We start from the raw sequence: 18,042 nt of genomic DNA, 5'->3' as shown, positions 1-18,042 counted from the left end.
GGACTCCTTACGATTAAAAAATTAAGTTTAAAGGGGCTAATTAGGAGTTAGCGCGGTAAAAAATGCGCAAATTTATACTCACAAACCTATTTAATAATATAGAGTATATTTTTAATTATTACTTTGAATCTGAACGTTTCGGCCATAGCTTTTGGTCATCTTCAGCAGAATACATACTTCGATACACTCTAATAGGTATTTGTCGCAATACATCAGTTAGCAAATCTAAAGATTTTCTTATCGTTGGTTTCAATCTACAAAAAAACACAGATGGTTTAGATCGTACAATGTCATACTTAATAAATGTAAATAAATTCAGATTGACATACACAATTGTCAACATCGTTCTATGTCCTTTCTGTATCTGACTTAAACACATATTTTAGTTATTATATTCTCGAACGTCAAACAGATAAGAACGTTTTATATTCTGAGGACTTTTGACTTTTATAACATAGTTTTACAAAGATTTTAATTGCGAAGTTACGGAGTTTGAGGTGGGCACAATTGTTAGTCAATTTAAACTCAAATTTTATTTTTACAACTCACATTTTTATAATTAGAACACAATTACGATTACCAAGAAGATAGGCAACTTCTTTGTCTGATGATTGTGCTTCCCCTTATGTTCCAGAGTATCAAGAAGTATGACAATGATACATAGTTACGCATTTGAAGCTTCCACGGTTATCTTCTTCGATTATATTAGAGGCATCGACCATGAAAGAAGACACGGTGATAACCCGCAAACCTTCTAATATAATGATACATAATATCAACGATAAGAAGATCTGTAAATTTGCTAACTGATATATTGCGACGAATATTAGATTGTATCGAAGTATGTATTCTGCTGAAGATGGCCAAAAGCTATGGCCGAAACGTTCAGATACAAATTAATAATTAAAAATATATTCTATATTATTAAATAGGTTTATGAGTATAAATTTGCGCACTTCTTACCGCGCTGACTCCTAATTAGCCTCTTTAAACTTAATTTTTTAATCAATTATTAGAAAAAGTATATACTACCTTTTTTTAACAATAATTTCGCAATTACATATTCAATCTCGGAAATTATTTGGAACACATGTTTATACGAAAATTTTTGCTTAAAATAACTGATATTATCACCTTCCAAAATACTAATCTTTTATTCTAGAATATCTTGTATACTGAAAAAATTTAATAAAGCAGAATTTTAAAAGATATATACAGTTATCAAAAATAATAACCAAATAGATAATAGATACAATTAATTTAAAAACACAAAATTTAAACTCCTTATATAAATCAGTAAATGTAAATGTGTAATTGACAAACGAAAAAAGGAGTAAAATGAAAGGAGGATATGAAAGAGTATCTAGAATAAAAAAAGCGAAAAATGAATGAGAGAATAAGAGAGTGAACAAGAAGACATTCAAGATAAAACTATCACGGGTCTGTGAACATCGTGTTTGATACAAAATAGTCGCATGGGTGCGGCACAACATATATAATCGCCATTATGAGAAGTGACGAAGAACCGATCAATGTCACCATTGAACCATAACGTTTATACTGTTTTCGTTAGAGGAAGCTATATAATAATTAGAATTTGTAAAAGAAAACACTGTTGTCTCACATTTTGACCGTGTCAACGTCAATTAGAAATATACTTTTATATCGCATTCCGACGAAATTTATATTTTACATTAAACAATTCTTTCTTCGCAAGATATTCAATAATTTTGTATGTATAAAAATATCACAAACGTGGCGATTGCGTGGAGTAAGTGAATCAAACACTATTACTCCCAGTGATTGTTAAACACGATTACTCATCGATAACTGAGTAATCGTATTAATTATAATAATGTTACTTACGGCAGGAATAAAAATACAAAAAGTAAAAAGCGTGATATAACTGTGAATGCATCATAGAAAATAAACCACAGAAAAGCGTGAAATATTATTATGAAAGAAAAAAATGATCCTGAAATCAAGCGTATACGATGTCACATAATTAATGACTAATGATTGCTTATAGTCATTGTGTAGAAATAGGAAGAATAAGAGATGACAGAGGAAGAGAAATTTTTTGTTATTCAGTCATTTCACTATTTATTGTATACAGAATATTTCAGGTATATGTATATATATTTGGCGTTATATATTGCAATATATAAACAAAAATAAAAAATGTTATGTAAACATAAATTCATAGAAGATTTATTAAAAAGTTACAATAAAATAAAATTCTAGTGGTGTAAAATTTAACGATCTTGAAAACCAAGAGACTGCGGCGGACAACTCTCTAATTGCATCCATGCCATGCATTATGAAAATTATATGTTCATTAAGAAAATTAAAAAAATTTTTTTTCATAACTTTATTAGTCCATACATAATTATTTGTCATAAAAATAATCTTATTATTGCAGCAATTTTAATTCCTTCTCTTTTTGTTATATATTTAGAGTTAGACATGAAACGTATATAATATAATAAAAATAAGTATATATTTATTTTTTCAATGAGACCATGTCTCTTAAATTTGATGTTTATATTTTCACAGCAAATATTTAATTACACACACACACACACAACATGACTAAAACATATTTCGAAACACAAAACAATCGTGACAAAGCTCTTTGTTAACAAAGTTACAGCAAGTAGTGACAACAAAGCAAAATGCGAAGTTTGTCAATCTCTTGTTTGAGTCACTGCACAACGCCTTAGTACAATCAAACCTATTTACATCGCATCATAGGAATGAATGGTTGCCTATAATGCAGGGCATACATATACCTTAGCTTACCAGGTCTCGATACATAAATAATTATTGCAAATTTATTATATAAAACATTATTTATTTTTCAATGTTACTTTTAGTAATAAAAAATTTTTATAAGTTTTTCTCTTTAATTAGATAGCGTAATTTTATTTCAAGAAATAAAAGTATGTTTTCTTTAACTGCATATTTCGGTTAAATGAGATTTCTTTAATTTAAGTAATTTAACCAAGAAATATTGTAACTTAGCTAAAATTGAAACTATTTAATGTCTGCATTAATAATTTTTAAAAAGAAGATGGTTCATTATGATGAGAAAATGTCTTAGGTATGCTTATATTCAAAGAAAATGTCTTCTTAAGTATGCTTATATACATTTTTTTTAAACAAAAATTGTATCTCAGTATCCTCTTTAAATAAGAGGTACTAAAAATTCATATTTTAAAAAGTTTAACTAGACATATACATATATCTACGTTGCGGTATATATTTGTTTCCTTTATAAGTGCTGAGTCAAACATCAAAGAGAAAGAATCTGTTATCGAGATCTTATATTAACGCAGGAATAAGCGCGCAACTGTTTGATAAATATTACAAATTTCCTGAAATAAATTTCATCAATTATATTATGCAATTTGTAAAAATATGAAACATGACCATATTAAATTAGTATCGAATTTTGTATATAATAATGTCCATATGAATCATATTCTTTTCCATAGAAAAATTGAAATATTATTTTTAATTATCTAATAATTTTCTACTTATATATAATGGAGAATAAAGGAAACTTCTAAAAAATAATAAATCATTTTTTATTAAATTTTTTCACGCATAATGTACATACTACTTAAAAAAAATTTAAGTTTTTTCTAGATTCTTTTAGAGATTCAATCTATTCTTGGAAAATGTTTAATTTTGATTCTTTTCACTATTGCAAATCACGTCTATAAACATTAAAACAAAGCACCGTATACATTCTGCGTCTGCACGACAGTTTTACGGCATTACTAAGAACAGTCGCGAACAAGGATGAAAACCGCAAATCCATGCAAACCACGAGATATGGGTTGCAAACTCGGCGTCGAGGTGATAAAACGTAGTCAATTTGTTCGCTCTATGCAAATGTTCTATTAACTCTTGTTATAGTAATATGAAAATAGCAAAATAAATAAATAGTGTATATTTTAATTCTTTATTTTGTGAATAATGTATCTTAATAGTTTAAAAGGACGAGACGATAAATAAAATGAGTCTACAGCTTCGTTTATTTTTAATGAAGTTACGACTTCAATTTTGAAATTCGTAGCGCTACAAATTTTTGTTCCAACTCAATATTTCTCAAATTTCTATTTATCCAGAGATTTATCTATCTTAATCTAGTCTTAACAAATCAATAATTAAAATCGATGCTTTAATATAAAAATATAATATAAAAATTGTTAGCTATTATTAAATTTTTCAAAATATCTAAAAAAAATATTTCTTTTCACGTTCTATACAATATTATAATATACGTAATTAAAGATGTCAATCAATAAAAATATTTCAAAATAATAATTTATTTATTATTTATTATTTGTACTGTATCTTTTCAATATTTTTATATTTCTAAGAGTACCAATATTCCGATGTTTTTTTATTATATAATACCAGTATGATTGAATTTATTAATTTGGCAATTGTAGCCAATTTTGCTAATAATATGATTAATAAAAATAGGCTATTATTCATAATCTACATTACATTTAATCCACATTATTCAAAATTTACATTTTTTTAATTTATTTTGTACAAAAGTAAATTAAAAACTATTCTTATAATTAAAATAACTCTTCTTATATATAAATTTCTTTACAGAATTCTATAAATTCTTTAAAAAACAAACATTTTTCTCAAATTATTAAGTAATCAATATGTTAAATAAGATAAAAGATCAAAATTTGTAAAATACCGTCTAAAACTATTTAATTTGAAAAGCTGTTCATCGATACCTAACGCAATAAAAATATTTCTAAAAATAAAACAAACAGAACTTTTAAAAAATGATTAATATGTACTTTCCAAAGAAAACTGTATTTTTCAATCGACAATATAGAATCACCATCTACTTGCTCTGACGAATTTCATCAACAAGCAACAAGAAATACATGTCTTGCGTTATGATCAAAAGATAGTGGCAAGACAGGAAAAGATAGGAAAAAGAAATACTACGAACAGTAAGAGTTTCCCTACGTTCATCTCCTCGACGATCTCACAGCATCAACCTGCTCTGAAAATCAATACGCCGCGTTACGACAAATTTGTTCGAGGGAAGAAAATAAATGTAGGACAATGAAATAACTTAATATAACTACGGTAATTCTTAAATTCTAATCCGAAACTTTGATATTTATTAAAGTTTTTTGTGTTTCATACAAAAATACAAATCTTTATTTATTAATTTTTACAATCAATTGTTCTTTTCTTCTTATTAAATCAAATTAAACTATCTATGTGACAATTGTAACTCTTTACACAAAATTTTGTTAGAAGTAAAAAATAATTTCCGTTATAGCATTTATTTAAATAAAAAACAATTGCTAATATCTTTGCTATTGATTTTGCAAACTTGATCAAATAAATTCAAAAACAAAAATATTCAAATAACAAAGTTATAGTTGAATCGGTCAGTGTGAGCATTACTAAATCAAGTTTAGTACATTGGAAAGTTGAAAGAAAACAGATAAATCTGTGCACGCGTGGCAGAGTTAGGAAAATACATTCTTATTTGTGGAATAGCTATTCATACTCTTTTTGTTGGCAGCACGATTCAATACATGCAACACAATTGTGTTGATAAATAAGTACTTTCACATAATACAGTTTTTTTTTTAAAGAATAAATACAAATAATACGAGAAAATGGCAAAATATATCACTGGTAAATTGTGAATAAATAAACAAGTAAACAACACTGCCGACATTTCAATTTCAACAAGCACGAAAATTTTGTGATACGCAATATGAAAAAATCAGAAGCGAACAAATATATCCAATACGCATATTCCAATCTCAGAAGAAAACCGTAGGTCATTTCAATACAATTTAAATGGTTCCCCGTAACGCAACTTACGGTTTCTGCTCATCTCATTATTATACCGATCTTATCTGTCAAGAATTTTGTCATAAATCTCGCTAGAATATAGTTGACGTAAATGTGTCATAGATTGTCATCACCAGAGTTATTTCACCATCATGCATTATTTATGTGTGCGTTTAAAAAATTACGGAATAAATTTTAATAAATTAGCTAATAAAATTTATGATGTGATAGTAAACGTCAAAATAATAAATGTATCAATGAATGTCATCAACAGTTTAAGAATGCTGAAAGACAAATATAGAAGATTAAATATCTTTTGATTTATTTTTAAGTTATTAGATAAGATTGAAAATTATATATATTGTAAGAAATTTTCCTATAGGCATCTTATTCGAAGCGGTCCATTAATATGTGCTAACTTACCATCTATATTTAGAACTATATTTAGATTGCATTTAAATTATAATATCCACGCACTATTCACGTAAGCATAATCCTTACAAAAATTAAGTTGCACACGCAGCTCTTGCCGATTGCATCCAACAGGACACTCATTTAATAAGAGCAGCGCGTCCGACAGTGTCGTAGGAATTATTATCGTAGGAAAATAGATTCATTGAATGTAATCTTGACGATTTCATTATCGTAATTAACATTGTCTGTGGTAATGTTTTTTTATTTGTTCAATTTCACAATTTACATTTTACCGTATACGTTTTGCCTCCAGCTTTCTCGTATTAGTATTCGGTAATGTTTATTCATTAAAAACTGTAAGTATTAGGAAAGTATTTATTTATCAACACAACTCATAGTGTATCATTTGGACAAATATATTCAGTGAAACCGAATATGTAAGAAACTGTCTCTTTGATTTCTGAGCTCTTTTACAATATTTTTGCCATTTTATAGATTGCAGAAATATATATGATGCGATAGCAATGGGATTACTTCTAGTATTCATTCCATTAAAGATAGAAAGAAATGATATAGGAAAGAGATGAATTGTATAGTAATTCTATTTTACTATTAACTCGTTTTCTTCATAAGAACAACAATACACAAAAAAAATAATTGCAGTTTTTCTTTAAAGAAAAATCATATATTTTTTGCATTAAAATAGATTCTCCTAAATATATAAAAGTATTATATAAGATGCTCAAAAAAAGAAAATATTTCACAAGATATATGTATTTTATATTTTATTCTAACATATTTTAATGTAGCATAAAATATAAAATATCTCGTAAATTATTAACTTTTTATAACAGTATCTTAATATTTTTATGCACAAAATAATAAAATAAATTAGTTGGTATAAAGAAAATATTGAGTTGGAACAAAAAATTTCGTAGCGCAATACTGAAAAAACTGTTGGTTAAAAATAAATTAGAGAATTCTTATCATATTCATTAGAATTCTGATTATTCCAATTAAAATTACAATAAATTCAACCAGAAAACTCTGATTTGTACATTTTCAATCAGAATTTCAGTTAATGCAACCAAACTCTTTCTAGTGTACAAACTTTAAAATTCAAGCAGCTGTAACTTTATTAAAAATGGACAAAATTTAAATTCAAGGAAAAGGTTTTAAAGCTTAAAATCTCTAATTTTAAAAGGTCTTTATGTTCTTCGAATTTCTGTGAGTTTAGTAATTTTTATGTATAGAAAATTGCTGAACAAAATGAGCAATTTTTTCTTCATTTGGCCTGTCACATGCCCAAAAAATTTTGCAAAATTTTTTTACTTACTAACGTGAGAGCTTAAAGTTTTCTTTACAAAATCGCTTTTCTAAGGTTACCAAAAAATTAATAGTTTACGGAGTATTTTATATTTCATATTAAAATTACATGGCGCGTAAACTATGTAAACTATATATACATATATATATGTATTAAAAAATATATTTAAACAATTAATGAATTTATTATATAATTTACATATGTATATTACACACATCTAATATCTCTACTATTGAATTCTTTCCGGTTTCATTCATCTTGATCCTGCAGAGATATACTTGCGCACGTATATTTCATGAATGTAAATGTATAATAACTTCAAATCAACTTTGAATAGAATCTAAATTTCAGAACGTGAAATATTTCAAGAATTACTAATATACGGATTAACAAAGTATAAATTTAATATATAGAATAAAAGATAATTTAATACAGAAATAAAACATAAATAGAATACTTAAAAAGTATATAAATAAATAGAGAGTATAATATACGTAATAATTAATTTCAATTTTTTTATTTATTTCTTTTAATAACAAATATCGTTTCGTTACAATAAAATTTTTGTTCTTTATATAATAATAATCTTTATCAACATCATTATTACAAAATTAATGTATGAGTAATTAATGTAGCAAAATTAATGTAGTAGCAGTTCATGATTTCCTAAAAATATAAAAAGCTATTAAATAAATTCTTTTATTCCAGGATTTTCATCTAATTAATTAAGAGAAACGAATTTATATTATATTTTCTCAATAGAAATATGATGCCGAAAAGAATGAAACCATATAAACACTTAAATAAGCAATGCATGTGTTACAATCAGAAAATAAAAGAGTTATCCCCATTTTATTTTTTTATTTTGTGTATCCGGGATAGCGCGTACGCAGATCCCGACTACCAAAAATTATGCGCTCGATATACCCACGTTAGGAGTATTCGCAAGGGTCAGCCTCGCCGTGGTGCAATGGCAAGGCCTCGCCCAGGAGGAACCGCCTTCATGATCACGGTGTCCTCCGCGCCAAGTAAGTTATAGATTAATTTGCTCGGGAATCGGTTTTAATTGTATGCGTGACTGTTTTTTGCATACGAGAAACTGTTTATCAATGAGCGTCCCCTAGCGGTCGCCAAACGATGTATTACCATCATACTACGAAAAACAAAAAAATGGCAATAGTTGAATTGATATATTATAAAAGAATTAAGGATCTTTTCTTTTTACAAAAAAGACACGCTTGTTCATTTTCGTATGGATAATTGTGTGTAAATAGCTTCCTTGTGGAAACTATTTAAATAAATACAAATAACCTAGACAATATCCGGAGCAATTCTGTTATGTCACATAATGACAAGAGTGATATAATACATTTTATTTTGGTTCTATTAGATCTAATGTCTTCCTAAATCATTCATACGTTACAGAAAAAGATATATCATAAGAAATTTAATAAATTTCTACACATAGATCTACTAATTTACGATAATTGCTTTAATTAACCAAAGATCTCTCTTTTGTCTGAAATAAAATAATTTTAATTATTTTATGTTGTTTTCAATTTATATATAATAGATATTTTGTGGTAAAATTCTATTTGAAAAACTCTCCAATTTTCATATTCTTTATTAACTATTAAGGAGAATACAGAAAAATGTAAACGCATGAAAACTCGATAAACGATTTGATTCGTTATAAACATAAGAATGAATTGAATATAAATTCCTTTTATTGATTATTTATATTATATGTTAACAATAAAAAAATTATTTAGAAAATTGTAAAATATTAACGTATGAAGCTGCTACAGCCTGAAGCCTAACCCATCACGCGATGTAAATTACACCGTTGTAGTTTTGCAAGTATAAAACAAACAAAAAATATCGAGATACATGTTTTTTTATTAAAGAACATTAAATTTTCTATAAAACTAACTACCACCATCATCTGTATACTGTTATTTATTTACATTTTACAACAAAAAACATTTTATTTCTATAACTTTTTTATATTTTTCGTCACTATTTCGTTAGTTTTAATTGGATCTTTTTATTCAAGTTTATTTGGAAACCTTCCTAAACACAACCTCGTTTAATTCAATTAAATATGTGATAATTATTGTGAAAAAAGGTTACACCTCACCAGTTGCTTTAATTTTTGTATATAATTAATAGATATCGGATTCTTATGCAATTTCATATTTTTTTAGAAGGCAGATTAGAATGTAACAACAAAATACAAATTTGTTTTATTAAAAAAGCATTCTAAAAATGCGTATTTATTTGTACATATTGTGCACATTTGTATATTTATACAAATTTGCATATTTTTGTCTGCAAAAAATATCTGCATAAAAATCCGATGTCTAATAATTAAAGTCGATATTGCATCCTGATATTGTATCCCGAGTCACACGACAAATTCTTTTACTTTCTAAGATATGATGACTTCAAAGTTTTCTACTTTTCAAACTTAAAAATAGAATATCAAGTATAATATAGGTAAAGAGACTTATAAGAAGGTCAAGATCAAATTCATGTAAAACTTTGCTTCACATGAAAAGTGTATGTATGGAAGTGGTGGGTTCTGCTCCTTCCTCCCTATGAGGTGAAACTCCATTACCAAAAAATTAGACACATATGTATGAGCTTATAGTTGCCTTGACAGACAATTACGAGTTCCCCGAGAAATATACCTTTGCCAGTTCACGTTCTAGTGCCAGATCATTTCGGCTGTTTTAATTGCACCAGATAAACAAATAAGCTTTGAGAGTTGAAAGCTATGACGCAAGAGGAAACAGAGAAGTGATGAACGAAAATGTAACGTACTCGATTTACTGTAAATATTTATGGAGCCATTAGCTCTTTATACTGATTGTGAAGAGTTTATTTACATCCTACTTCCAGTATAGCTATGTATAGAATGAAGAGGTTTCTCTTTTTCTTTCTTTTGTGTATTAGAAAAACTTGCTGTTATTTTAACCAAAAGAATCTACTAATCATTTTTTTAATCAGCACACTATTGATGGGACACAGTAAAAAACATTTTGTACTTGTGTTAAAATTAGTTAAAATTTTTGAAATTTTAACATACCAAAGTGTTAATTTAATATAATATAATTATGTTATTTAAATGTTTTTTAAATTGATGTTTGATATTTCTTAATATTAAAATAATACATTTTTTATATGTGAAAAATAATATGAAAATGTTTTTTAAAAAAAATTTTGGAACACACACATAAATTCTAAGATAATGTACGTGTTAATTTGACATATTAAAGTATTGCGCTTTTACTAAAAGAATATATTTTCACAATTTGTTGCCAAATCAAAATATTACATTTTTAATGAAAATTTTTCTAATGTTTGTGTTATCTTCTAATATATTCATGTTGTGTTAAATTAACATAAAAATTTGAGTGAGCTGTTTAGGACAACATGTGTTAAATTCAACACAAAATTTCCAACTGTGTACTATTAATTACTTTGTTAGGATTAAAATTCTTTAGAATAGTTTGTGTTTAATAATACATACAATTATTCAGTAGATGTCAATCATTTTATAACACATTTTATAACGAAGTAAAACATTATGATAATACCCTTATATCAATATAAAAAGAATTCGAAAACTTGTAAGACCAATATGAAGTATAATTATAATTGCATAAAAACAGTTTTTTGATGACAAGACGATAAACGTTAGGATCGAGTTCTCTCAAGAAAGCTTCTCGAGTTTCCACATGTTGCTGCGACAGCAGAAGTAACGTTTGTAGTTTCAATCATTTCTTGGACGAAGTCTATTAAATTTCCTCCATTTTTATAGAAAAAAAAGTTTATTAAGCAAAAAAAAGAAACTTTTCAAGTTTTGATTGTGCAGAAAGAAAATTACTTGCACACAATATGCACATAATATTATTTCTCCATTATATTAAGAATTTTCTATATTGGAGGTAGAGAAACACGTCTATATGTAAATATTTTAATTGAAAGTATAATATAAGAGAAAATTTTAGAGAAAGAAAATACCTAACGTTAAACAGTGAGAATGTCAATTTCAAAAGACTGAGAGGAATAATCTAACATGAATTATAACTGTTGAATTAATTTGAGTCAAATATATTTGTACACGATCGCGATGTTATGCAAGAAAAGAAACAAGGTAACCTTACGATAATCCTCAACTAATATTCAACGAAAGTAACGAAGCGTAAATTTTCCCGCTAGAAAATATGATTTCAGCAAATTCGCGTGCAAGCACGGCCTTGAGATTCGCGACAATGTATCTGCTTAGACATTCGAGCCAAAGGTGACGAGTGTCTTCAGTTTCTCCCCGCACATACCTTTGTACAACAGAGATTGAGAGACGGTAGATTTACTTAATACCGGATCGCATGCCAACAAGGTCAATGCTTTATGAAACTCACGTTTTCATCATTCGTCAAATTCTATCCGTCATAAAGACGACGCATATTTTACTTTTCCTCACACTATAAGGTGCGTGCCAAGAATTCAGAGATGAAAACACTTTGTATGTATGCACGAACTATGAAGTACAACATACGTTAAATCATTTGCTACAATGTATATATATATTAGGGCTCGCTATTATACGTTTAAACGAAAATACGTTTACACGTATAATTAGTATATCCGTTTATTAGAAACGTTTTTCCGAATATACGTGTAATTAACTATTATACGTTTAAACGAAAACTGCACGTTTTTACATGTATAATTAGCATATCCGTTTTTATTAGAATTGTTTTTCCGAATATTTTCACTTTTTTTATATAAACATTTATCCTTTTATTAAGGAGTGTGACGAATTGAGAAAATGCAAAAAATTCGATTTTTAATTTTATTAAAAAACGTTAAAATATTCGAAAAGATGTTTTTCATAAATGGATATGTTAAATATACATGTAAATGTATTTTCGTTTAAATGTATAATAAAACACGTATATTCGGAAAAATGTTTCTTTTATAAACGGATATGCTAATTAAACGTGTAAACGTTTATCTTCAAGTAAACGTTTTTTTGAAAGCGAATATAAACGGATAAACGTTTTACGTTTATATGTATCTTCGAAAAACGGAATAAAATTAAAGCCCTATATATATATATATGTGATATCAAATCCCACTTTACCATATTATCAAATCGATATTGCGGATTAAAACCTGAAGCTTCATTCGCGTTACCATATATTGCGTCTGTTTGATCAGAACTACATAGAATAATATTTTAGTGCACTCTAAATATCGACACGTTTTTATATTCGTTTCATATCGCAAAAAATTTCCAATTTGTATTTCAGTGTATTTAATAATTATTTGTAATTTGTTTAAAGACGTAATATTATATTTTCTTGAATTATAAATCATGTTTGCAATTGTAAATCACATGTTTAATTAATGATTTTTTAAATAAATTATTTTTTACTGTTTTAAATAAATTAATGATGTTTCAAATAAATTACTTTGCCTTTTCTGAATTTCTCTGTTTATATATACATATATATATATATGTTTATATATATATATAACTTGAATTTTTTTTCCTAATATTCTTTCACATTATTTTTGTGTTTTAAATTAACAAATATTATTCTTTAATTACATTTAACACTAGAAGTACTGAGCGATCATTATTAACTGTTTCTATAGTTTTTACATTAATATTATATTTCTTATGTAAAAGATAATTCTGAAATTTTTTTAGTTATTAATATTTATGTCCTTTATACAATGAAATATCTGATTTTCTTTATTTTCATAGCAATTTATTTGCCTTTAGTGAATAAGAAATATCGGTACTTCTGACGTTAAAACTATAAGTATTGTGCGAAAAATATAGTTCAATTTTCAATTCATTTTCGATTTACAGAATGTACAGCACAAGGCTGTGTCAACATTATAACTCGATATATTGAGACATGATAATTTATCCATGTGAAAGGCATACATCTTCACGAGGGGGTAACCACTAGCTGAAATATTGTCCCACAGATTACATGATTTCATATGATTTTACTGATTACAAATCATTTTTTTTATTACATATGAAGTAATTTGGTAAAATATACGATTTGATTTAATATTATACAATGATTTCTCGTGGTTGCAAATGTAATTATCAGATTATACATAGAGATTTCATATGAATTTTATAATGATTTCGAGGACTCTGTCCCACGATTACATTAAGTGGTTACCCCTTCGCATCCTCATTATCAAGCACATCGCGCGATCAAGAAGTTTCAGAAGAAAGCATCTACTATTAAAATAAAAATGTCGATATTCATGTTACATGCTCCGTATACATATACCAGCCCATACATGATATTGATTTATCGACGATTTGATGAACTTACGAGAAATGTTCGTGGTCATTCAAGAAGAGGAAAGAGAGAGAGAGGCAGATGGTCACCCCTACGTAACTCGGGCCGTCACGCTTTTACGATTAAGCAGAAATGCGAGAATGCCTTACGTAAACATATAAACGAATTGTAAATGTAAACGTAGCCCGTAGGTATACGGTAGAGAAGCCCATGTTATTTTTCGCGAAACTCAGGTGACAAAGGGTGTACCGTATTCTCCCGGTTGAAAACGAAGCCAGTCAAAAATTGCGACAAGCATTGTTCGGTTCGTAATGCACGTCAGACATGTAGTGTTTCACGTCGAAAACACGCAAAATTTTTATACTAACTGCGCATTGCGATGCCATATGTCGAACAATCGTTTTACTATTTAAAGAGCTGTTACAAAAGTAGTCTGCAGAAAGCACTCATATATTTATGGCAAAAAAACCGTAATAGCTCTGTTAAATTCGTTAAATCCGATTTAGATCAGTATCGTTTTCGATGTTTCGTGTGTTACACATGAAGTGTTATATATGTAGAGTTTCGAGAACAGACGTACACTGAAACATTGATACTGCATTGCAGCACGCCACGAATACCTGTGTCTTTTGACGCGGTAATGTAGGAAGTATGTATGACTGCAAAATAAATGTCACGCGTAAACAGAGGTATTGCATCGCATCGCAGACTAACGTAGCTTTGAAATTATTAAATGAAATTATACACATTATCTATTGAATCGAGAAATCTTTTTACTAAAGCAACACTGTTAAATATCAAAGAAGCACACACAATGGTAACTCAATCCCTTGAGTTAAATAACATTTTATTTTTAACTTCCATATATACGTATGTCAAAATGTAAATCAATTCACTTCTGTATTTGGATTGCTTACAATTAGTTTCAAAGTAAACAACGTCTATACTACGCTCTTAATAAATTTGTCAAATTTAATCCTTAGATACACAATTGGATCATTCGTGTCCTGCATATTTCTTTCCTTCTCTAAAAAAAACTAGGAGCACATCAAGTAATTAGTTATAATATTTATATACAATTTTTTTTAAAGCCACAACAACTACTTTCTAAAGATTATTTAAGTGAGATGCATATTATTATAAGTATATGTAAGAATCACTTAATAATTTTTGTTATATTTGTTAAAGCGATGAAAATTAATTTCCGGAACACGAATAATGTGTAGTAAAGGACCGTAAAATTATCGTATATACGAAGAGTTAACACATCTCTTGAGTTAAACTGTTTTAATTCTCTTGTTTTAATTAAATTAATAACATATTAAACAAGAGCAATATCTATAAAAATGATTAAAAATATCTTAAAATTGGTATAATTAATATTGTAAATTAGATATAATTTGATATTACATATAATTAAATTTTTGTATGTAATTTGAGTAATTTGTAAGTAATATAATTTGACATACGAATTTTTAACACTGAGAGTTTGCTCGCTAAATTGCTTCTTTCCGCTGATCAAATAATACGATAAAGTAATTTATATTCAATATTAAAAATGTAAAGTAAAGAAATAAAATTTGCGGAATATTCGTCGCATTTAATCGTCTCGCTACTACAAGCCACTGTAGTGGCTTCCCTCTAAAGAATCTTTTGTGATGACGTGCGACTCTTTTCTACCTGGATACCTCATCGTTATCAATGGCAGGAATGTTCCAATTGTTTTGATCTGCATTTGTTTTGTCAAAGAATGTTCGACACGGTGAAGAATGGTGTGTAAACAATAGGCCAGAATCAAATTCTATGGCTCCACTGTCCATACACAATACTGCTCCATGTCCAGTATCCACCATCCATGATCATTATCAGTCATAACCAAAGAGTTAACTTAACTAATTTACAATCTAAAAAATCTTTTACGTTTTCTTAGTTTCTTTAACTTTTTAAGAATTTTGCTATATCTTCAAAAATTCAGTTATTATCTTATATATATATAAATAATCATAACATTATATAAAATAATATAATTAAAATATAAGTAATATAATATTAAATTAATATTAGATAAATAAGAATGCTATAGATTGTAAAAAAAATGCCAATTACTTAAAAGAAACAAAATTTGTGTAATTAAAATCAAGTATTTCATCAATCTTTTTTATAAAAATGATATATATCGTAAACATTTTTATCTTGTTGTTTATAGCCGGCACATTAAAGTTTTATAATTTAATATTTATGTTTATTTGCTAAGTAAATTTTAAATTATAACGATGAATCTTTAGCTCGTAGCCCTATTCCTTTTCGTTTTTTAATTTTATTGAGCCTTATTACTATTATATTTTATCGTAAACATCTTCTTGAAATAGCAAATTGAAGCAACGCAAGTGTGACTTATACCAAGATAACGAAATGATAAAGAAGTAAATGAAAGAAATATATAAACGATAAGGCGTTTCACGTTTAAAACAAAATCAAATTCAATGACGTCGCGTAGATATTCTTCTAAATCTAAAATATGAAAATATTTTTCCAGAATATATCGCATAAATATGTACAAGATAACTATTTAAGCTTTCGAACAACTATTTTTAATTAAAAACGCCAAATGATGACTCATAAGTTACATCTTTCAGTTATTAGATCTTAATTATCAAAATTGCTTGATAAATATTGGCTATTAGCAAACAGAAAATACGTAACAATGCTGACAGTAGTAGCTGAAGTCAACGGTAATTACATCGAATACAAAGCTCTTTGGTCGTCGGTCGACAATATCCAGGCTTAGATTATAGAGAAAAGGGAGTGCCTGAGTAAATGTAAACTTGAGATGTCAAGGAAGGGCTCCAGTCAAGCGTACAGTGATTTCATACGGAACATTGCAAAGTGTTGTTATGCCATCATGCTCTGCTTCATTTAAAGATTTCCTTTATAATGTCGTCCTGTGCCGAGATACTTTTTTGTGCGTGCTCTATCACCGATAAACACTGATGGCGCCCGTCGAGATCAGGCTGGTAATCCAAAACTGGTAAACATTCATAGACCGTAAAGACGTAAAAATATAATTAAGGTACTTCTTATGATCAAAATAATTCAATATAAATTCTGTTATCATAGATTATCTTAATTATTTTATCATTGAGATATTTATTTTAACGTTTAAGATATTTATCGCACATAACTGAAGTATTTACTTTATTCCATGCCAATCAAGTTACATGTGAAGTGATTTCTTATAATCCTATAATAAAAATACTTGCGAAGAAACTGCTACAAGTGAATCGTTTAAAAATAACACTTATAAGTTACATATATTGTACTTTTTTACATGCTTAATATTCTTAAAGAAAGTTATCAGTACAAATGTAAAATAACTATCATAGAAATGATATAGAACTATCAGAGTTTTGTGGAAAAGTTCTCCTTATAGATTATTAAAATAATAATGCAACAGCAATTTAATCCAGCATTTTAATTCCAATAAAAGCTGCAAACCAACAACTCCCCTTTTTTGAAAGAGCGGCGTGCACCACTGCGCCCTTCAAGGGCGTGCTTCACGCTCTTCGGCTTTCGCCTAGGACAACGAACCAATTGTTCATGGGGTAACGAACGTTTGCTTCGTTATGGAACATAATTGTGCTGATCGCCACGTGCCGGAACGTGCCTTTAACTGCATTGAAAACACCGACGCGATATTAATTCCTATATGCAAGAGCGCAAAATAATCAATATCGCTATAGAAAAATCTTAGCTTTACTTTGGCAATCCATTATGTAAACATTACAATTCAATAAAGTATAACTTTTGGATATAAAACTACATATGATAATTTTAACATTACAAATAAAATTTTGGTCAGCACTAAATTCGCATTAGAGAAATCATAAGTATTATATAAATTTATAAAAGCAACAGACTAATTATATACAAAAATATGTTTCTTTGTTAAATTAATAATAGTTTAATATGTTTGGTATAATATCGTGCACTGAGAGAAAACAAAATAGTTCCAGCAACTATAAATTTGGCAACTTTTGCAATTGAAGTACCTGTAACTAGTTTTACAAAGTAATAGAAACTAAAGTAGTGCTGAATATT

General features: G+C 27.6%; 1 protein-coding gene across 1 annotated transcript in view; it reads right to left on the bottom strand.

The window, feature by feature from the left end:
* numb (NUMB endocytic adaptor protein) overlaps nucleotides 1-18,042 on the bottom strand; it is a 68,989-nt gene that overhangs the window by 44,407 nt on the left and 6,540 nt on the right. The gene's annotated exons all lie outside the window — the stretch shown is intronic.

Source organism: Mycetomoellerius zeteki, unplaced genomic scaffold (assembly GCF_001594055.1).
Source record: "Mycetomoellerius zeteki isolate Tzet28-1 unplaced genomic scaffold, Tzet1.0 scaffold415, whole genome shotgun sequence".
NCBI lineage: Eukaryota > Metazoa > Arthropoda > Insecta > Hymenoptera > Formicidae > Mycetomoellerius > Mycetomoellerius zeteki.
The sequence above is the reverse complement of the archived record's forward strand: the minus strand, read 5'-3'. Positions and strand labels throughout refer to the sequence as shown.